The following is a 19,918-nucleotide window of genomic DNA, read 5'->3' on the forward strand; positions in this document are numbered from 1 at the left end:
CGGCTGAAGTTCCTGACAACTCACCATTTACAAAACTAACACCTGCAAGATGCTGTACTTTCTTCTGTTTCATTGTACTACATTGCTTGGTGTTTCCTCTAAATCTGACGATGCCTAATAGAAGGAAACATATTACTCAATGAAACATTTCTAGTTCAGCCCAGAGTAAGTAGAACAATAACATCTGCTCAGCTAACCTTAGCACAGTGACTGTTCAACATGTAGATTATATCAACATACCTCTACAGCATTTACTGTCACTGGAGAAAAAGTCACTGTTGTTGGACTTATTTTCTTCCTTAGAATTACAATTCTTCTTCTTATTATTATTATAGGAGCTATTAGGACTGATGCCACAACAACACCAATGGTGATTCCAGGTTCTATACTTGAGGATTGTGGTCCACATTCAGAATTGGACCAATGAGTTCCTGGTCTAAGTTCTTGAAGACCTAAGGATTTACACCTGTAACACATAATATAACAGTCTGAGACAGCAATGTTGTTGCATGTTGTTTTATCACTGGGCTCATCAAGGAAGGTGGAGTCGATACAGGGCACACAGGAGGTGAATGTAGCTGTAGTACAATGACTATGTACACGATATCCTGTTGAAAAGAAAAACAGAAAGTAATTACCTTTTGGTATTATTATCATCATAATTATTATTGTTGTTATTATAATTAACTTCTCAAAAATACACAAGGTCCTTACCAGGCCTACACATTCTGCAATATCTGTCACCTATTTTAAAGATGGCTGGATCATATGTGGAACAGGGTTCAACGTTTAGAAGTATCAAAGTTATAGGCATCTGCAAATAGAGAAGAAATAAAACATCAGCATACATTACATTTAAATATGTGACACCAAACCCAAGATAACCTGTTATCTGCAAATCCAGTCAATAAATGTTAATGAAATGCATTTATCTCCATGGTTTTTCTACAAGGTTTCAGTAAAATTTAAACTAAGACTATATTGTAGGCTGATAATAACTCTAATTCATATTTCATGAGGGAGAAATGTACATTGATCATTGTTTAAACATGCCAAGCCACAAAATGTGCAAATCAGAAATGTTTATCTTACAGTCCGTGTCAAGGTTTCAAACTGTGCCATGGTTCCTCAATCCTCTCCAACTCACTGGAAGACCCACACACTGGATTTGTGAAGTTCTTAGGAGTTTTGAAGCATCGAGATGAACAGACCTGTAGACTTAATGTATTTTTAGCACATGCACTGTATAGTAAGAATATCTCTATTATATTCTGAATAAATATTGCATACACTGCACCGTTAATAAATATAATATAGTAATGTACGTTGGCTGGCCACCCCTGAGTTATCAGTCATCACCGTCAATGTGAATAAAAGTTTACTGAATCATAATAAAATATGGAAAGGTTATTATTTGTAAATGATGATATCTTGCTGAATTCAATCACTGGAAGAACAAAACATTAACAAGCTAGTTATCAACATTGAGGTGGTGAAGTAGCCTTGTACATGGAGCAATGTCCGTTCTACCAAAAACAGCACAGTACGAAGACAGACTAAAACTGCTTCATCAATAGAAATCCTCGATCACACTTGTAGGTGATGTCATGGCGACGTTGGCTTGCCAAACTCATGCGTAAACATGTCATCGGGTTTAACGGTCGTCTCGAGTCGAAATGCGCAAACCGTCAACTCAAAGGCACTTCGATATAAAGTTGTTTTTGACGAAAATGAAAATGTGTCAATTAGTCACTTTCCAAGGCAGGAGTAGTAACATGTTCAACTACTTAAGACATTGGCTCCAATCTAGGTTGTGCCTTTAGATTTCGAGAAGATGTACAACTAAGGACGAATTCTTCAATTCTCTCATGTATTTCTCAAACCCCGGCCTGGGGCCTCCTTTATAATGTGTGCATATGTACAAAAGGGACCCTAAAACATGCGTGTGTCAGTTTTCAAGCAGAAGTTGGCATTTATAAAAAACTGAACTTGACATGAAAATGTGCTCACCTTCTCGCAAACTTTAGACCATGCTTTTTAAGCACAGTTTCTAGTGGTTGAAGTTTAGCATTGGAAACAGACAAGTAGACTAGTATTTTGTACAAGTGGGGGATATGATGGAGAGGCTTATTCATAACAATAAACAGGTTAATAACAAGATGCAATAATTTGCCGTTAGTGAGAGAGAGAATCTATTTTCTATAAATCTATTAGGTTGATTTTAGTGTTTGCTTTTCAGGTATTGTGTAGATGATGTGTGTCACGTTCTGACCTTTATTTCCTTTGTTTGTCTTTATTTAGTATGGTCAGGGCGTGAGTTGGGGTGGGCAGTCTATGTTTGGTTTCTGTTTCGCCCTGGTATGGTTCTCAATCAGAGGCAGGTGTCGTTAGTTGTCTCTGATTGAGAATCATACTTAGGTAGCCTGGGTTTCACTGTTGGTTTGTGGGTGTTTGTTTCCGTGTGAGTGTTTGTCGCCACACGGTACTGGTTCGGTTTGGTATATTTCACGTCATCGTTTGTTTTTGTCCGAGTGTTCATTTTGTCTTTATTAAAATATCGTCATGAACACTTACCACGCTGCATCTTGGTCCGATCCTTACTCCTCTTCAGACGAAGAGGAGATCTGCCGTTACAATGTGTGTATACAGTGTAATTGTTGTGTATTGATGTTCAAGCAGGGCTCATCTGCGAAAGAGACCATGGTCACAGCATGACTCCCTGCTTAAAGAAAAACGTTAAGTGTTTTTATTCATTTCCATGATCATTGCATAATAAATTCCTCACCTATTCAGTGATCTTTTTATACTTACGAGGTACCATAGTCCTACAACAAGGAAGCCATTCATCCAATCTCTCATTTAATTTGACCCACTTCACAGTAGTAAACAGACAAGCTTTTTCAAGTATTTTGCTGTATGCCATCGATCCGGTGGGACAGAAGGTTACTTCTGTAGCTTACTCCTGAATACAGTAATGTAATACAATATTGCATTTATACACAATCCATATTTTCATAATTATTGCAGAATAAAGAGCATATCTAATATGTCCAATTAAACGAGATGCGCATGGTCATTTGTTGTAGGCTATGGCTGCTTTGGGAGTATGAACCCATCCTGGCTGGAAAAGATGATGAATTGATGCTGCAGTGATTATGGAAATTAAATAAATAATATCCTTGGAATTGGATGCTTATTGATAATTATTTTAAAATGCAAAGAAACTAAATAGATTCTCGCCTTTCACTAAAAGCAAATTATTAACCTGTTTATTGTGAATAAACCTGTCTAGACATCACACAATAATACATCAAGATGAAAATATGTCATTCTTAAAGTTAGCCTACTTTATATCAAATCAAATGTATTTATATAGCCCTTCGTACATCAGCTGATATCTCAAAGTGCTGTACAGAAACCCAGCCTAAAACCCCAAACAGCAAGCAATGCAGGTGTAGAAGCACGGTGGCTAGGAAAAACTCCCTAGAAAGGCCAAAACCTAGGAAGAAACCTAGAGAGGAACCAGGCTATGTGGGTTGGCCAGTCCTCTTCTGGCTGTGCCGGGTGGAGATTATAACAGAACATGGCCAAGATGTTCAAATGTTCATAAATGACCAGCATGGTCGAATAATAATGAGGCAGAACAGTTGAAACTGGAGCAGCAGCACAGTCAGGTGGACTGGGGACAGCAAGGAGTCATCATGTCAGGTATTCCTGGGGCATGGTCCTAGGGCTCAGGTCCTCCGAGAGAGAGAAAGAAAGAGAGAATTAGAGAGAGCATATGTGGGATGGCCAGTCCTCTTCTGGCTGTGCCGGGTGGAGATTATAACAGAACATGGCCAAGATGTTCATAAATGACCAGCATGGTCGAATAATAATAAGGCAGAACAGTTGAAAGAAACTGGAGCAGCAGCACGGCCAGGTGGACTGGTGACAGCAAGGAGTCATCATGTCAGGTAGTCCTGGGGCATGGTCCTAGGGCTCAGGTCCTCCGAGAGAGAGAGAGAAAGAGAGAAGGAGAGAATTAGAGAACGCACACTTAGATTCACACAGGACACCGAATAGGACAGGAGAAGTACTCCAGATATAACAAACTGACCCTAGCCCCCCGACACATAAACTACTGCAGCATAAATACTGGAGGCTGAGACAGGAGGGGTCAGGAGACACTGTGGCCCCATCCGAGGACACCCCCGGACAGGGCCAAACAGGAAGGATATAACCCCACCCACTTTGCCAAAGCACAGCCCCCACACCACTAGAGGGATATCTTCAACCACCAACTTACCATCCTGAGACAAGGCTGAGTATAGCCCACAAAGACCTCCGCCACGGCACAACCCATATGTTCTGTGAATGTAGCCTATTTCTATGTAAACACGTCATTCATCTAACCCCAGCCTTGATCCCAGTAGTGTAGGGCCCTGGACTAATTTTACTTCCTTTAGGATCAGCGTCTTTGGGACTAATTAGTTGTTTCCATTGTTCCTAGATCAAGCACAGCTAAAGTCCTTTAAAATATACTGTGAATGTGACTTCAGTAAAATGGTTTAATTTTCATTTCTCTTACACGTGACGTTTGAGGAACTCATGATAATGCTGGATGAGGAGAAGGACACCCTGATGCATGTTGGGACATGCCTTTCCGGTTACGTCATCAGTTAACTTCAAATCAAATTTTATTGGTCACATACACATATTTAGCAGATGTTATTGCGAGTGTAGTGAAATGCTTGTGCTTCTAGTTCCGGTAGTGGCTCGGGGAATGATATTTTTTGCCTTCCTGTGACATCTGGTGTTGTAGGTATCCTAGAGGGCAGGAAGGTTGCCACCATATGTTGTGCAGACTGCACCACCCTCTGGAGAGCCCTGCGGTTGTGGGCGGTGCAGTTGCCGTACCAGGCGGTGATACAGCCCGACAGGATGCTCTCAATTGTGCACCTGTAAAAGTTAGTGAGGGTTTTCGGTGACAAGACATTTTTTCAGCCTCCTGAGGTTAAATAAAAAACCCTATTACGTATTCCTGCGCCTGTCTCCAATCATTAGACAACGTGACACTAGGACAAGTGCATTGATTATGTCAAGCAATGCTTCAATGAGAAACCTCATAGATTGATAAGTAATGTAAAAGAAAGGGTTTAGATAATGTATTTTTTATTTAATCTTTATTTAACTAGAAAAGCCCCCCCCCCCCCCAAAAAAAAAGTGTCTCCAGCAACACAGGGTTTACATCCATTCATGGGATAGGTTGTACTGCCCTCTAGTGTCAGTGGCATTAACATACTTTTTTAAAAAACCTTTATTTAACTAGGCAAGTCAGTTAAATAACAAATTCTTATTTTCAATGACAGCCCCTGTTCAGGGGCAGAACGACAGATTTGTACCTTGTCAGCTCGGGGATTTGAACTTGCAACCTTCCAGTTATTAGTCCAACGCTCTAACCGCTAGGCTACCCTAAGTCTAAGGGCAGTCCAATATCAATACAAAGTATTTGTCACTGATTATGATCCTCCAGGTTGTAGTCCAGCTGCAGGAGGAAGTATCCCAGAGGAAACAGGAAGTAGCTGATGTCAAAGGTTAGACAGGCAGCTCAGCTTTTGCTCATGAATGTCTAAGAAAGTGCATTAATTATGTAAATTGAGGAATGCTTCAATAAGGAGCGCAAAGATTGGCGAGTAAAATAAAGGGTGTAGATAATGTACCTCCTGCAACACAGGCTTAACTGAATTGTAAAGGAAATCATTGTGATCATTATCAAAAAGTGACCATCAAAATCAAATATGATTTGCTCATTAGACCTTATAGATGTATGGAGGTGCTGAATCCCTGCTTCTCCAGGAAGAGTAACTTGCATGAATAATCTCTCGTAAACAGACTACTTAAACATAAAATGGTAGGGTCCGTCTGTCATGATACAACAGGATGTGTGAGACAGCAGCCTTAGTTCCGGTGCTTTGGACAAATCACGATTTGTTTGGACCCCAGGAAGAGTCAGGAGCTAATGGGGATCCCTACTAAATACATTTCACAGGTGTTAATATCATTCTGATTTCGGAAGGGGAGGGGACATTCGGCTCATAGACTTGACCCGTAACTTGAAAAGAGGGAGGGTGGAGCTCTTCGTTCCGATTCTCTTAACAGCATGTACCTAGAACTTAATCCAGCATCTGACCAATGACGCAAGATGAGTTCTGGGTTAACCTTGATTACTGCATGAGGAACAGCTAATGGGGATCATAATAAACTAAACTTCAATGTAACGGCTGTTGGAAGGAGAGGACCAAGGTGCAGCGTGGTATGTGTCCATATTTATTAAATGAACAGAGAAAAAAATAACAAAGAGCACGACCAAAACAGTTCTGGCTGGTGCAGACACACAACAGAAAACAATTCTGGCTGGTGCAGACACACAACAGAAAACAATTCTGGCTGGTGCAGACACACAACAGAAAACCCCAAAACAATCACCCACGAAACACAATAGAAAACAGGCTACCTAAATATGGTTCTCAATCAGGGACAACGATTGACAGCTGCCTCTGATTGAGAACCATACCAGGCCAAACACAGAAATAGCAAATCATAGAAAAACTAACATAGACAACCCACCCAATTCACGCCCTGACCATACTAAAACAAAGACATAATAAAATAACTAAGGTCAGAACGTGACATTCAATGAGAACCTGAAAGTGGTTGAGTCAAGCGAAGCGAGTCATAATAACCTCCCAACTTGTTCTATATTCTGACAGATTCCAAAAAATTATTATAATAATAAATGGGATTTGAAGCGCCATTTAAATTAAAAATAGGCAGAGTAAAAACAAAGAGGAACAAAACAATCGAATTAAAACAGAAACAAAGCTACATCTCCAGTCGAGTCATAATGTCCTCCAGAACAACATGAAGATGTGTCACAATAAGTGACGTTGTCAGCTGACTTCATCCATATCACCCTGTCATCATGTGCTAGAATATATCATCTGTTTTGATGAGTCAGAGCATACATCTGGTCACCGGCTAGGTTGTACTCTTGTCATTCCTAGTCATCTTCAATCATGCTTCAAATTCATCTTCAAATGCAATGATGTAGTTAGCCAGGTGAATCATAACACCTTACATTAAGGCATACTTTAAGAATAATCTATTCATAGATTATGAATCAGTAGTAAACATGGTTACCAATGAATCTCATTCCAGTTTAGTTCAGGTCTTGGTTTAGTTTCTAACGTGTGGTTAACTGAAAGTACTGACAAACTGCACTGAATGTTAAATTTAGAACTCTTAATGAATGGTTGAACTTCATAGAAGATATTGGCACCTTTAGAAGGCTGCGTGGATAAACCTAGTTCTGTGTCTTCCAGCATGAGAGGCTGAGATTGAAGATCATCCAGGCCGTCTTCTCTTCTCCTGGAGCCAAACCCCCCCAGACTGAAGTCAGTGATCAGTCTCTTCACCCCACCATGCAGGTACCTCAAGGGATCATTTGATAAATCTTCATCCAGGTCAATGTTTTGTACCCCACGGATAACAGATTCTCAAACAAGTTAATTAAACACATAAATAAACTGGATACTACCCATGTCACGAGCCCCCCACCAAAAAAATAAGTAAAATAAGTAAAACACCAAATTATCCAGTAATGCTAAAGTTCACCTATAAGCTATACCCATGACAATTTGGAAGCTTTAAAACATTGCATAAAATACTGAATGTTTGTTAGTTTTAGAAAACATTGATGACAGTTCAAAGTTCTACCAGAAACTGCAGCAGAAAGGAGAGAAAATCCTTCCTGTTACTCTGTGATGTACAGGGAGCTAAAGCTGAGTGTGATAAGGTGCGTCTCGGTGAGAGATGTAGGAGTCAGGCGCAGGAGAGCGGGGATTTCTGAGAAGCGTGTTTAATATATATAGTCCACCAATACAAAAATGGCACAGACGAAAACCCAAAACTACGCTCTCGAAGGATCAGAAACTCGTGCCAACACAAGGAACAACCACAGTTCCGACACTTAACTACGCGTGCCTAAATAGTGAAAACAACAAACAAAGATAATCGAGCACAAATACACACACACTTAATCCCACACGAACTAAGGCAGGCAACAGGTGCCCTATATACACACAGAAATAAACGCAAATGAAACCAGGGGCCTGTTGCACAAAACTAGGATAAGGGATTAAGCCAGGATATCTTGGTGATCCTGGCTCAATTGATCCGTAATCCGGTTGCACTAAAGATGGATAGGGGGCAGGAGGATATGTTATGGTATAAATTACCATGGAGATTTATTCTGTGGAGCTAGCCTGCTCCAGACCAGGCTAAATTCCAGGATCTATTTAATCTCATCCCTAATGTCAGTCAGCAGTCACCACAAATGGAAACCAATAGTTATTTCACTGCTCACTATACATTGTTATCACATATAACTAGACCCACTGTTATTTAAACGTTTGTGATCATTAATTTCAATGATTTTGGATAAAAAATGATTTTTAGATGATGTTGCTATCATTAGATAATTTACAGTTTCCCATAGACTATAAGGCTATATATAAAATGCTAGAATATTAGGGCCACAGAGGGGAAAAAAACACAAGTCATAATATTGTAACCAGTTGTTTTAAAGGAGGACAGTTGTTAAAATGACAGATGTGGGGCATTTCGTGAAATTGTACTTCAGTATGGTTTCATAAACAAAGACATGCTGATGTGCCAGAATATTAAGTATCACATTGTCATAAGTATCAAAACTGTAAAAACAATATGTAGCTTTTCTGCAGAAAGAACCAGCCTCATAAATTTATGACTTTATCCTTTTTCTTCAGTGTGGCCCTAGTACTCTGTCATATAAACAAATACACATTCCATATGAATATAAAAACACAATGTGTAACATTATGTTCCTTTATTGAATAAGGACAAAACAAAGCAGGTAAACCATCAGCTCCTTTCAAAACTGAAGTCACAGTGACTCTACAAGATGGAAAGCACAGAATCTAAGCATATTATACAAAATGATACATATACAGACCTTTGAATGTGTATAACACACCCTGCATGTCTGCACACTAAAATAAATGCAGGACAAATCCATACACATCAACTGAACAGACAAATGAATGGATGCAGTAGCCTCCCTGCAGCCTTGTATTACACACAGTATACCGCACAAACATCATAAGAGGCCAAATTCGTCAAAAAACGAACCCAAAAAAACCCAAATTCCTCTGCCACCGCAGGACATATTTAACCAAAATTGAAAGCACACATACTAACTAAAATAATTCAACACATATTGGTCCCTCAGCAGCCGACCACTGTCGTCATCAGGGAAGATTGCCGGATTGTCCCAGTCCATGGCTGGTGGCACTCTGGGGGCCCTCTCCTTCCTCAGGCAGGCCACATTGTGGAGGACAGCACAAGCCACAGTAATATCACATGCCCTAACAGGGCTGACCCTTAATTTGTGAAGGCAGTGAAAGCGTGCCTTCAGGAGGCCAAAGGTCATTTCAACTCTGGCCCTTGTCCTGGCATGGGCATGGTTGTAGGCCTGCTGTGCTTCCTGGGGGTCTGTGAAAGGTGTCAGGAGAAAAGGCTGGCAGCCATACCCCCTGTCTCCCAGCAACACACCAGAGAATTCACCTGTCAACACAAAATCTCATCATTACTACCTCATAAACACAGTGATATTCTTGACACAGCCATGATGGTTATAAATAGGGGTTGTGTGGCTTACCTTGTGATAGGCACTGATAGATTTCAGAGGCCCGAAAGATTCTGGAGTCATGGACTGAGCCAGGCCATTTTGCCACAACATTGCTGATCACACAGTCAGCATTGCAGACCATCTGAAATCATAAGATGAGGAATATTACACCAATCAATGCACATCACTGGCAATGCAGAGTGTTCGTCAATGGACAATATCAAAAAGTTATGTTCACCTGAACATTAATGCTGTGAAAGGATTTCCTATTCACAAAATCGGCCTCATGGGCACCTGAGGGGGCTTTTATCCTTATGTGTGTGCAGTCCACTGCACCAATGACATTGGGGAAACCTGTCACACAAAGTAATGAGTATCCTACTATGTGTTAACAGTTGTCCTGTAATTTGTAGATCCTCTTACCTGCAATCCTATAGAACTCCTCTTTGATGTCACAGAGTCTTCTGTGGCCAGGGAAGGAGATGAAGACATCTGCTAATGCTTTGATAGCCAGACACACACTCCTTATTGTGCGGCAAATTGTGGCCTTGTTCAGCTGTTCTGCATCCCCCACTGAGTACAGGAAGGCTCCACTAGCAAAAAAGCGCAAGGCCACACAAACCATTTGCTCCACACTCAGTGCATGGCTCCGTGCAGTGCGGTGCTTAATCCTGGGACCCAGTAGTCTGCATAGATACCTGATGCCATCTGCAGAAAACCTGTATCTTTCATATAGATGGTCATCAGGGAAGGCCAGTGGGTCCAACCGGTCCCTGAAGACCCTTTCTCACCTGAAGGCTCTCCTCAGCACAAGTGCTTCTTCATCCACCACATCTCGCACGAATGGGCATGCCATTGTCAGAGCAGAAAGGAACACACAATTTTGGGCCTTCATATAGGCTAGTGGCCACACCTGGTGCTGGGGGGGTGGGCAAAAGAGGGCGATGCCTTATAACGATGACTTGGTTGTACTGATTGCTGGGAAAATAAAAAAAACCTTAGAAAGATGCCACCGTCCTGTGTGCTCACAATAAGAGCTCATATGTCATGGCTCACTTGACTTTACGAGAATATACCTAATTTTTATTTTGAGCTGTGTCATCTTCTTGGAGCTGGGGGAGGAAAGAAAAATAATGATTAATACATTTGTGTTACAGTTAGCATACAGTGTACATTGAAGGCATATCTCACCTCCCTCTCAAGTTTTTTTATTTCAAGGTCCAGTTTCCTAATTGTCCTCTTTTTTATTTCGAACTCCAGTGCAAGATTTTCCATCTTTTTCTTCTTGTACTGAATGTCTATGTCTGCCAGTTCTATTTGGCACCGGAGGTGGTTGCCATACAACTTTCTGATAGCTTGTGAGCTCTGTGAACACAATACAATTAGCGCAGCTGGAATTTGGCAGGATGTGGTGTCCTTTTATTAATACGCACTATGTTGCCAGGCTGGTTTTCCCACTGTATAGCATCTGGGTCCTGTAAAAGAAATTAGATTTTTTGATTTTGATGAGGACTCCTCACCATTGTAGAGTAAATAGTACTTTCACAGTCTTAACATGATACCTCATGCCTTCTGGAATCCAGAGAGATGGTCTCCTCCTCATCATCGTCTCCATCATGTGCTGTTGCTGCTGCACTGGGGCCTTCACCCTATCACATTTAATCGGATTCATATTGAAGCTAGTAGACAAGACATGCCAGGCCTACAGTATGCCTTTGATGGAGTACTCACTGGATCAGCATCGTCTGGTGCTTGTGCTGGTGGCTCTAACAGGAACACAGTGCTGCCAGACACTGCAAGGCAATAGGTAAACCAAAGTCAGACAGTGCAAATTGATTCAATATGAATGTGGTTGTATCCCATGTAGAGATGGAAGGACATACCTTGAATGAAGCGGGTGGCATCTTGGGAGGAACCTATGCTCGTCTCTTTCCCCCCAGGGATCCCCTCTAAGACGGGCCTGCCTTTATTTAGCTCCAAGGCCATGTCCTCTGCTGGGGTAAGGTCAGCCTTTGGTGACCCACCACCCGTGCCTTGTCTGTGGGTATTCTTTTTCACTGCTAAAACAGTACAGACAATGTGTGAGCAGGCACCTTCTGGGTACAATATATGCTTGTGCTTTGTTAAATATTAGTCAGGGACCATACCATTCTGCAGAATGTTCTTGTATTTGATTTTGACCTGCTGCCATGTCCGTTTTGGCCCGTTCATGTTTAATCTACACACACACACACACACACACACACACACACACACACTTAATGGAGTCACACTGCAAAAAATTACTTGGTATTTTTGTCTTGTTTTCAGTAAAAATATCAAAAATTTTATCATAGCTTTATACAGTGTGATGGAGTTACTTTACACAATTTCACTCATATCTGCAGTGCATTTCAATAAAAAAAATTTACCGTTTCATAATTACAGTACAACTGCATTTTTGGAGATGTGAATTAAATATTTGAATTGTAATTGTGATGTTTCAGCGGAGCGGTGAGTGTGTAATTGTGCACTACTTACGCATTCAGGCGGTCTGCAATACTTTGCCACGCTTTTTCTCTTTGCTTTATCACTGTGGCGGTGTTGCCTTTCTTCTTAATTATATCTTTTACCTCCTCGTATGCCTCCATGAGGATTTGTGCTTCCGACGGGGAAAAGTACGCGGCTCTAGTTGCCATGGTAAATCAGTTAATCTGTGATCTGTGGCGGGGTCTATTTGAGTGAGCCGTGAGCGCGCACCTATCCAGGATTGGTTTCACCTGGCTTAATGAATCCGTGTCTGCTCATCCTGGCTTGGTCTTTGTGCAACCAATTAAGCCTGGACGCACATGTTTTGGCTTCATTGAGCTCAGCTGAGTCATTTATCCCGGATGTCTTAATTCTACTTTTGTGCAACAGGCCCCAGGTGTGAAAAGGAACACAGACAAAACAACCAGAAAAGGAAAAAGGGATCGGTGGCGGCTAGTAAACCGGCGACACCGAGCGCAAACAGCTCCATTGACTCACCAACTGCCTCTGGCTCTCTCCTCGGCTCGACCGACAGCCCCTTATGCCCCCGCACCAAACAAATATATTGGGGGGGTTCTGTGGCCGCGGTCCCTGGCATCGTCGCTGTCCTTCCAGATTCCTTGGCGACTCCTTCCAAGGAAGGGTCTCGCATCCTCCCAGGAACTCCTCCCATGTCCAACTCACTTTTGCCTCCATAGCACGCTGCTTGGTCCTTGTGGTGGGATATTCTGTCACGTTCGTCGAAAGGAGTGGACCAAGGCGCAGCGTGAATAGAGTTCCACATACTTTATTACAAAGTGAAACTTAACAAAAAAACAACAAAGAATCAACTAACGTCCAGTAGAGAGCGCACTAAGGCACTAACTGAAAACAAAACAATATCTTATAAACGCAGGTGGGAAAAGGACTATTTTTAAGTATGATCCCCAATTAGAGGCAACAATAATCAGCTGCCTCCAATTGGGAACCATACTCATACCAACATAGAAATATAGTACTAGAACACCCTCTAGTCACGCTCCCCAAAGGGCTCTCTATGGTCAGGGGGTGACAGTATCACAATTCCAGTGGGTCAGAAGTTTACATACTCTAAGTTGACTGTGCCTTTAAACAGCTTAGAAAATTCCAGAAAAGGATGTAATGGCTTTAGAAGCTTCTGATAGGCTAATTGACATCATTTGAGTCAGTTGGAGGTGTACCTGTGGATGTATTTCAAGGCCTACCTTCAAACTCAGTGCCTCTATGCTTGACAAAATGGGAAAATCAAAAGAAATCAGCCAAGACCTCAGAATATAAATGTAGACCTCCACAAGTCTGGTTCATCCTTGGGAGCAATTTACAAACACTTGAAGGTACCACGTTCATCTGAAGAAACAATAGTATGCAAGTATAAACACCATGAGACCACGCAGGTGTCATACCGCTCAGGAAGGAGACGCATCTTCATAAGGTCTCCTAGAGATTAACGTACTTTGGTGTGAAATGTGCAAATCAATCCCAGAACAACAGCAAAGGACCTTATGAAGATGCTGGAGGAAACAGATACAGAAGTATCTATATCCACAGTAAAACGAGTCCTATATCGACATAACCTGAAAGGCCGCTCAGCAAAGAAGAAGCCACAGCTCCAAAACCGCCATAAAAAAGCCAGACTACGGTTTGTAACTGCACATGGGGACGAAGATCATATTTTTTTGGAGAAATGTCCTCTGGTCTGATGAAACAAAATAGAACTGTTTGGCCATAAGGACCATCGTTATGTTTGGAGGGAAAGGGGAGGCTTACAAGCCGAAGAAAATCATCCCAACCGTGAAGCACGAGGGTGGCAGCATCATGTTGTGGGGGTGCTTTGCTGCAGGAGGGACTGGTGCACTTCACAAAATAGATGGCTTCATGAGGAGGAAAAATGATGTGGATATATTGAAGCAACATCTCAAGACAGGAAATGGGTCTTCCAAATGGACAATGATCCCAAGAATACTTCCAAACTTGTGGCAAAATGGCTTAAGGACAACAAAGTCAAGGTATTGGAGTGGCCATCACAAAGCCCTGACCTCAATCCCATAGAAAATGTGTGGGCAGAACTGAAAATGCATGTGCGAGCAAGGAGGCCTACAAACCTGACTCAGTTACACCAGCTCTGTCAGGAGGAATGGGCCTCCTGACAATACATCAGCCACACAGGTTGGTCTCCTCTCAACATTCACTCATTCATTAATTTTAACATTATGATGTCATGAGGTTTTTGATTTACATTTATTCTGTTGGGTTGTTTTAAGTTGTGGAGGTTATTAAGTTTTATTAGTCGTATGTAGAGGATAAGGTAAACACCATCCATTTAAATGCTTATTTGCAGGTTCCTTCTCGACAATGCAACAACAATAAGAATAAATAAATAACATCTAAGAATATAAACATAAAGTAAATGGCTCATTAGAATATAATAAAACATTTTAGAATTAACCCAATTTCCTTCTGAAAAAAAGCATTTTAATTTCATACAATGTGCACTAATGACAATACATGACTGCCCTCTAGAGGTGACCTCAAGTGCAATCAGTGTGAAATACCAAGGCAGGTAGCATGTGAAAGACAACTGTTTAGAATGGCCTGGAGGAGAGGAGGGGAAAACAAAACAGGTGTCAACATACAGTACCAGTAAAAGGTTTGGACACACTTATTCATTCCAGGGTTTTTCTGAATCTTTTACTATTTTCTACATTGCAGAATAATAGTGAAGACATCAAAACTATGAAATAACACATATGGAATCATGTAGTAACCAAAAAAGTGTTTAACAAATCTAAGTCAATTTTATATTTGAGATTCTTCAAAGTAGCCACCATTTTCCTTGATGACAGCTTTGCACAGCATTCCATGGCCTTTTCTTTGCAACTCTGCCTAGAAGCAACTTGTAACACAATATAAGTGTTAGTCCTATTAGTTGTCGGAGATTGCTCCAGTGAAAAACCTAAATCATAATCTCTGTGGGTGAATCTTCCTTCCTTTATATCCATATGTTTTTACTAGATGATGCTCATACACTGAGTATAACAAACATTAGTAACACATTCTAAATATTGAGTTGCACCCCCTTTTGCCCTCAGAACAGCCTCAATTTGTCGGGGCATGGACTCTACTAAGTGTCGAAAGCGTTCCACAGGGATGCTGGCCAATCTTGACTCCAAGGCTTCCCAAAATTGTGTCAAATTTGCTGGGTGTCCTTTGGGTGATGGACCATTCTTGATACACACAGGACAATAACTGTTGAGCGTGGAAAAAACCCAGCAGTGTTGCAGTTCTTGACACAAACCGGTGGACCTGGCACCTACTACCACATCCTGGTCAAAGGCACTTACATCTTTTCTCTTGCCCATTCACCTGCTGAATGGCACACATACACAATCCATTTCTAAATTGTCTCAAGGCTTAAAAACCTTTCTTCAACATGTCTACCATCCCTTCATCTACACTGATTCACATTTCCACAAACTTCAAAGTGTTTCATTTCAAATGGTACCAAGAAAATGCATATCCTTGCTTCAGGGCCTGAGCTTCAGGCAGTTAGATTTGGGTCTGTCATTTTAGGCAAAAATTGAAAAAAAGAGTCTGATCCTTAAGAGGAAGTGTAGCTTATAAACAAAGTTATCATATCACAAGTTCCATTCTCCTCCTCCAGCATTATCACGAGTTCCTCACACCTTCCCGTAAACAAGAGAACTGAATTTAAAGGCAGTTCTTAGAAAAGTCACATTCACATTGTATTTGAAAGGACTTTAGGTGTGCTTGATCTAGGCACAATGGAAAGAACTGAAGTGTCCCAAAGGTGCTAACTCTGCCTGCTGGTTAAGCTAAATCATGAGCACCTGAAGTATGTCGTGGAAATTCTAAACATTAAAGGGAAAAGCAAGAGAGGTTGCAGGTTCTCTCAAACAGCAAAGTTCTTTATTAATAAGATTAGCAAAAATGTAGCTGGTTAGCATAGACCCAAAATGGTACACAGCGAAGAGCCCCCAAACACATTTTAAATGGTCTTTTATAGCTTTCCTTAGCGTCTTTCTTTGCCAGCTGGCAAATAGCCATATGTCCATATATGGTTACACATTTTGCAGTGTTGCTAAGCATCTCATACTTCATCACATACCATGAGAAAACAGGAACCGTATCCCGTACAGACCCACTTGAACAGGGTCAGACAAGTCTAATGAAACCAGTCGTTTCCTGCTTTCTCAGGGCATAGCGCAAAGCTAAGATTAACAGAGTAAGATTTATGCTTGTATAAACCTTTCAGATCTCAGGGGGTGAGGGCTAAGGGTTGATTTAGGTTTGGGGGCTCATCCTCCCCCAGTTTAGGCTCTAAAGCTGTGTTTGATACTGTATCTCCATGTGAACACACCAGAAGAGATCACATGATTCATCCTAGCCTCTAACTCCCTCATCAGTGGTTTGTTGGTTCTCTCCACTTCCCTCATCTGTTCAGTAAGTGATAAACTGTTGTCTCACTCTAAACTGTTGTCTCACTGTCCACTTAACTCTCTGTATAACTGAAGAGCTGTGTTTGTGGTCATGTTCCAAGACTCAGACATGGCCACCATGCAAGATTAGTTTTAGGTCAAATTTCAGAAGATAACATTACATGCAGCCTGTATATAAATTTCAAATGTTAACAAATGATGAATTCCTTTCTCTGACCAAGTTAACTAAGGGTTAACCTCATGCTGTATGGCTTGGTGTTCGGTCTCTGAGTGAGTTGCTTCTCTGTCCAACAGGGCTGGGAACCCTCCATGTTCAGGATCCCTCCCAGAGCTGGCATCTCAACCTGTGGATCTTCTCTTCTATCCTGGCTCTTCTCCTGCACCTCCTTCTCCACCTCCCTCTGATTCCTGACCTCCTCTGATAGACACACTATCAACTCCACAGTTAACACAAAGAAACACAGAAAAGTATGTGAGAGGAAGATGGTTACTTCAGCGCCACATTTTCACTATTTTTTATATACATTTTTCTTTTCATTCGTTTTATTTTGACAGTTTTTTATATTTAATTCTAGATGTGTGTCGCATTGTATAATGATAGAAGACAGGCACAGGAATACGAAAATCTTATTTTTTTTATTTCTCTACCCAAAATAGCGTACGTCATGAACATGACGAGGATGAAGCCCAAAACAAACAAAGGTGTGTGTGTGTATATATATATTGCTCAAAAAAATAAAGGGAACACTTAAACAACACAATGTAACTCCAAGTCAATCACACTTCTGTGAAATCAAACTGTCCACTTAGGAAGCAGCACTGATTGACAATACATTTCACATGCTGTTGTGCAAATGGAATAGACAACAGGTGGAAATTATAGGCATTTAGCAAGACACCCCCAATAAAGGAGTGGTTCTGCAGGTGGGGACCACATACCACTTCTCAGTTCCTATGCTTCCTGGCTGATGTTTTGGTCACTTTTGAATGCTGGCGGTGCTTTCACTCTAGTGGTAGCATGAGACGGAGTTTACAACCCACACAAGTGGCTCAGGTAGTGCAGCTCATCCAGGATGGCACATCAATGCGAGCTGTGGCAAGAAGGTTTGCTGTGTCTGTCAGCGTAGTGTCCAGAGCATGGAGGCGCTACCAGGAGACAGGCCAGTACATCAGGAGACGTGGAGGAGGCCGTAGGAGGGCAACAACCCAGCAGCAGGACCGCTACTTCCGCCTTTGTTCAAGGAGGAGCAGGAAGAGCACTGCCAGAGCCCTGCAAAATGACCTCCAGCAGGCCACAAATGTGCATGTGTCTGCTCAAACTGTCAGAAACAGACTCCATGAGGGTGGTATGAGGGCCCGATGTCCACAGGTGGGGGTTGTGCTTGCAGCCCAACATCGTGCAGGACGTTTGGCATTTGCCAGAGAACACCAAGATTGGCAAATTCGCCACTGGCGCCCTGTGCTCTTCACAGATGAAAGCAGGTTCACACTGAGCACGTGACAGATGTGACAGAGTCTGGAGACGCCGTGGAGAACGTTCTGCTGCCTGCAACATCCTCCAGCATGACCGGTTTGGCGGTGGGTCAGTCATGGTGTGGGGTGGCATTTCTTTGGGGGGGGGGGGGGGGGGCGCACAGCCCTCCATGTGCTCGCCAGAGGTAGCCTGACTGCCATTAGGTACCGAGATGACTTCCTCAGACCCCTTGTGAGACCATATGCTGGTGCGGTTGGCCCTGGGTTCCTCCTAATGCAAGACAATGCTAGACATCATGTGGCTGGAGTGTGTCAGCAGTTCCTGCAAGAGGAATGCATTGATGCTATGGACTGTCCCGCCCGTTCCCCAGATCTGAATCCAATTGAGCACATCTGGGACATCATGTCTCGCTCCATCCACCAACGCCACGTTACATCAAAGTTGAATCAGCCTGTAGTGTGGTTTTCCACTTTCATTTTGAGTGTGACTCCAAATCCAGACCTCCATGGGTTGATAAATTTGATTTCCATTGATAATTCTTGTGTGATTTTGTGTGATTTTTGTGTGATTTTGTTGTCACCACATTCAACTATGTAAAGAAAAAAATATTTAATAAGAATATTTCATTCATTCAGATCTAGGATGTGTTATTTTAGTGTTCCCTTTATTTTTTTGAGCAGTGTATGTAAAACACAGGGCTGTAACCCAAACAAAGTGAGGTGCAAATCTCTAATAAATACACGGACCGAGACCCGTAATAACAAGTGCACACTAACACGGTGACACGCATGCCAATACAACAGAGCACAGGTACTCACAAGACCAATGGACATGGAACAATAATCATCAAAGACAGTGGAGGACAGAGGGCACATATATACACATACTAATCAGGGGGAATGGGAACCAGGTGTGCGTAATGAGACAAGACAGTCCGGGGTTGGAGGTAATGATCCAGTTCAGTGGCACCTAGTAATTCTAGATCTATGTTGGTTCTGGTATCAGTTTTAGTTTCAACAGTCTAATTCTAGATCTCTGTTGGTTCTGGTATCAGGTTTAGTTTGAACAGTCTAATTCTAGATCTCTGGTTCTGGTATCAGTTTTAGTCTGAACAGTCTAATTCTAGATCTCTGTTGGTTCTGGTATCAGTTTTAGTTTGAACAGTCTAATTCTAGATCTCTGTTGGTTCTGGTATCAGTTTTAGTCTGAACAGTCTTGTAAACTGAAAGATCAAGGTTTGTCACTGCTATGCTGTAGTTAGTGTCAGGGATAGAGGGATAGATGGCACTGTTAAAGTTGTAGCACTGCTTTTGTAGTCAGTATATGTCTGTATACCCATTAAACCTGGACAAAGGTCACAAGTTGTTGTTCAGTAAATGAGCTACAATACACTCACAGATCTCTGAAATATACAGTACAGAGAAGTTCCTACTTCCCATTCTCATTATGAGAAATGGTCAGCTCTGTCAGCTCTTCCTGAAGAACAGAGATCTCTTGGTTTTCTTCACCTCATCAGCTCCTTTAAAAAGAGGGGTTATAATACTACAACTACAGTCAATACTGACCTCCAATATGATGCTGGGTACCTGGTTTTCCTGGGAGTGTGGAGGGTTCATCAAGTCCTTCCCAGGAGCAGACTTACATAACATCATATAACAGTATAGCATCCGTCCCTCTCCTCGCCTCGAACCAGGGACCCTCTGCACACATCAACAACAGCCACCCACGAAGCATCGTTACCATCACGCCACA

General features: G+C 41.9%; 2 long non-coding RNA genes across 2 annotated transcripts; both read right to left on the reverse strand.

Annotated features, from left to right (window-relative positions):
- Window positions 1-500: 500 nt before the first annotated feature.
- Window positions 501-13,125, reverse strand: LOC118966106 (uncharacterized). The gene is made up of 4 exons (XR_016483434.1): window positions 12,716-13,125; window positions 1,093-3,989; window positions 715-814; window positions 501-608 (listed from the first exon to the last, which is right to left on the reverse strand). It is a non-coding gene; the product is annotated as an uncharacterized LOC118966106 (long non-coding RNA).
- On the reverse strand, window positions 10,986-11,504 carry LOC149981337 (uncharacterized). The gene is made up of 3 exons (XR_016483435.1): window positions 11,441-11,504; window positions 11,272-11,358; window positions 10,986-11,184 (listed from the first exon to the last, which is right to left on the reverse strand). It is a non-coding gene; the product is annotated as an uncharacterized LOC149981337 (long non-coding RNA).
- Window positions 13,126-19,918: the final 6,793 nt, after the last annotated feature.

The sequence above is a fragment of the Oncorhynchus mykiss genome, chromosome 9 (assembly GCF_057628025.1).
Source record: "Oncorhynchus mykiss isolate SJ-2025 chromosome 9, ASM5762802v1, whole genome shotgun sequence".
Lineage (NCBI taxonomy): Eukaryota > Metazoa > Chordata > Actinopteri > Salmoniformes > Salmonidae > Oncorhynchus > Oncorhynchus mykiss.